Below are 4,277 nucleotides of genomic sequence, written 5' to 3' on the forward strand. Positions count from 1 at the left end.
ACCAGGCAGACTTGCTCTTATCAGAGAAGGACAACCAAACCCAATAACTCAGATGTTATCTTTTTTATGAGGGACCTAAGAAAAACCTACAAAAACAGTTCTCGCTCAGCCCCGGGTTCTGATGGTGTTTCGTACCCCAACATTTCCCACCTAGGACTGGCAGGTGAGCTTCCACTCTTGCAACTCATCAACAAATCCCCAAAGCTGAAAGAGATACAACAGTTCCCATCCCAAAACCAAAGGAGCCAGGGAAGTTCCACTCCATCTCTCTCCTCAGCTGTCTGGCCATGACGGCCGAGAGGATGGTACTAAACCGACTCCACATAAACACCTCCATGGGTTCACAAGGGGCATGAACACACCACACAGCATAGCCACGCTCTTAAGCACAATTAACATTGGCACATCTGTGTTAGTATTCCTAGACCTGGAGCAGGCATTTGAATTATCGTGTCCCCTAGCCATTCAGGAGACTCTAATCCAGAAGGGAATCAAAGGAAAGCTCTTGGCTTGGATAGGTGACTATTTCAGGAACAGAACAGCCAGAGTCGGATTCCAAGGTTACTTATCACAGCACATGCCACTAGAAAATGGAACGCCAAAGGGTGGGGTTCTCAGTCCAGCCTAATTCAACAACCTAATGTCCTGTATCCTCAACATACACCTCCCAGTGGGGTGAAAGTTTATCTCCTTGCAATCACCTCCACTGGACCATACTGCCTCAGTAAAGCCCAGCATTGTCTGGACCTTGTATCTGAGGAGTGTTGTAGGGCAGGACTAAAGATCTCTGCAACCAAATCAAAAGCCATGGCTCTGAGACACAATGTTCAAGGCACAAGTCTGAAAATCCAGGGAATGGACTTGGAGTGGGTCCAGGACTTCATGAGAGCAATAACTGGGAGACAGATAGGAGCCAGACACAAAGTACTAAGAACATTCTGCGTTTAAAGAAAAATTGTAGACAGTTCAAAATGAAGCTGCCAGGATCATTTTGGGTACTCCAAGGTGACCGAAGGTCCTCAAGGCAGCACAATTCCTTTCAAAGGTCATCCAGGCTCCCAGGAACACACGCTAAAGACAAAAAGTACTCAGACGGCTAGAGCAAGATCAAGAACTATTTGCAAACAACTCCTGGCTGTCTCACATAGCCAGGGTGTTGATACGCTATCAGCTCAAAAAACATCTATTTGCTAAGGGCATGGACTCCCCCCACCCTGACTTTATCGAGGCCCCTCCGTGGGCACAAATCTTGATAGAGTTCTCTGTTATGAGTCTGTCAATGAGAGAGAATCAATACCCCATGCCTAGCCTAAAGGCAGAAGCCCAGAGGGTCATTGCAGCCATCACTCTCCGGGTATGTAGAACGTACTTCACGGGTGGATCAGTCGATTCCTTGAGCCACACTGCAGGTGCCAGCTTTGCAACAAGGGATGCCACAAAATCCATGAGGGTAACAGACAACGCCTCATTACTACAAGCAGAGGCAGTTGTGATTATGGGAGCCCTAGCCCACGCTTCACTGAGGGAAGGGCATGTGGTCATACATGCAGACTCCAGGGCAGCCATTAACTGTTTTCAGCACAGCTCACCTAAAGACAAAATTTACCTCCTGACCACTGTGCATACCATAGCGCAGATAATTCCTGCTCAGGGTAGAAGAATCATCATTAATTGGGTCCCCAGCCACATTGGCATCAGAGGTAACGAGTTTGCTGACAGACTAGCCGACATTGGCAGGGGTATGCCCCCAAATCCCATGATCATACAACCAAGCCGAAAAATACTAAAGGATAAGTGTACTGCGGCCGCTCGTACCTTCCTCCTGCAGCTTCACAGAGAGAAAACGAGATCCTCTCCCTCGGCCAGATGGTACTCAGACATCACAGGCTACGAACCACTAGCATTCTCTGAAATAATCAACAGAGGTACCGAAGTCATTTTTCACAGAATCATAGAGACAATAGACCGTGAAGAGAGGTGCTGCATGTATTGTGACGAGCCGAACGCCACCCTGGTACACTATTTAAAGAATTGTGAGCACACACAATTTCTGAGACTGGGACCGCCCACAACAGCCGCCGAGCTGGTAAAGAGATTATGCGGTATGCTTACATCATGGCGGCAATCCCGCCAACAAGGCAAGCACCGAATGTCAGAGAACAAAATGAGCAGACACAGGCCGGGCCATATTTGGAAGGCTCGGGCGAAGCTAGATCTTCGCAAAACTCAATTGATTGATTGAATCATAGATCACTCATCGGCTAGGCTCTGACCGCTGAATATCCTAGTGAGCTCCGCCAATAAAGAGTTAATTTGACTAACCGTGTGTTTACCTATAACCACAACATATATATAGATATGTATTTATATATATATATATATATATATATATATATATATATATATGTTTATATATATACATATATATTTATTAATATGTGTGTGCGTGTGTGTGTATGTGTGTGTGTATGAGGGGGGGCGGGGGGGGGGGGGTCTGCATTACCTGATAACTGACAAATGACGTTAGAACATACGCGTTTTCTTATATTTCAAGATGCAGAAAATATGAAACCGAAAAGAATTGCAGCATTTACTGGAAAAAAAGAATCTTTGCAGAAGCATGTTTATGTGTGAGTATAGGAGTGAGTGTATGTATTATGTATGCATGTATGTATGTCTGTATATGCATGTGTCTATATATGCTTGTATGTTTGTGTGCAAAAAAGACATTGAAGAGTAAGACTATCTTTCTTCATTTCACACCTGAATCTCCCTGTTGAATATATTGTTATATTCTTTCTTTCTTTCCTTTTCTCTCTTTTCTTTTTAACAGTTTGTTTGAAGAGTCTTTATTACACTTTAATAAGCAATAAATATTAAAACCACAAATCCTGTCGAGTTGTTTTTTCGTTCAAACCCGGGGATGAATCCCGGAATTAAAGCTGTCAGCTTCGGCAAAGAAACCCTTTTAAAAATGAGATTGCAGTTGTCTGTCTTGATTAAGAAACAAGGAAGTCCTGCTAAATATGGAGGTGGAGGAGGAATGGGTTTTCTCTGACTAGTGTTTATTGTTATCTATGATCACTATTGTATGGTCATTGTTTTCTGTATTGTTAAATCTGCATGATTATTATTTCTATGTGTATAATTATTATTGCATGGTCATCATTATCATTATAATCATTATAGTTATCTGTGTGATGAGTATTTTTTTTTTTCTTTTTCACAAATGTCCGTTATCAGTTATTGCCATGCAGAGGTTGGAGGTAATATTATATAAGGTTCCTTAGACTTCAAGGTAAATTGGTCAGACTAACCCAATCGGCACGGATGGCAAGAATACATGCCGTGTCTACAGTAATATAAGTTAATTTATTGTCTTTACACATTGATGGCTCTGTAAGTGCTTAGTCACCATGGTCAGTTATTAGTCCAACCTATCTCACCTGTTTACCCTTTTGTATTATTTAACTGTTTTTAACATTGCGAAGATTTGAATAACAATTCAATAATCATAATATCAATAAGTGTAATAACAGTATCGATATTAATGGTATTAGAAAGAAAAACACATTTTTCGCAATATCAAGGGATAGGGAAATCGGGTTGGTCACTAGGGCCATCTGATAGACTCCTTGCTGGCTGAGCACATGTGGAGCCATCTGTATGTAACAAAATTCACAAAAAATACAGGGAACATTAAATAAATTTGTGGTGGTTTGGCTAAAGAAATTGCAAGAGTGTTTATTTGGTTCGGCTGTATTCCTTTTCCCGAAATGCGATTTTGAGGTAGCGATATCTCTGTGCATTCGTTTTGAGGCCAACCAACCGACATTTCCTTGCCTTAAACGTTCTTTCAACGTATGATCTGTATGTTTCCACAAGAAAGGGAAACAACGGAGCATGATTTCCTTTAATAGCTCATGATACGGACGTACGTTCCTGCTCGCGTTGGCAGTCTAGTTGATCTGTATGAGCGAATAATGCTTGCAAGAATTTGTAGTTCAACATTGTTTAAGCATTTAAGGGACACATGTTCCCACTGATTTACAGTGTGTGTATGTATGAAAAGAAAGGAATATGTAGAATTCAATGCAGGTGCAAGTATAGTATAGATAGATAGATAGATAGATAGATAGACAGATAGATAGATAGATAGATAAATAGATCGATAGATAGATAGATGGATAGGTAGGTAGACATACCGATCGATCAATCGACAGATAGACCGACATAAATAGATTGATAGATATGTATATATATATTTGCCAATATAA

Source organism: Penaeus chinensis, chromosome 25 (assembly GCF_019202785.1).
Source record: "Penaeus chinensis breed Huanghai No. 1 chromosome 25, ASM1920278v2, whole genome shotgun sequence".
NCBI classification, from domain to species: Eukaryota; Metazoa; Arthropoda; class Malacostraca; order Decapoda; family Penaeidae; genus Penaeus; species Penaeus chinensis.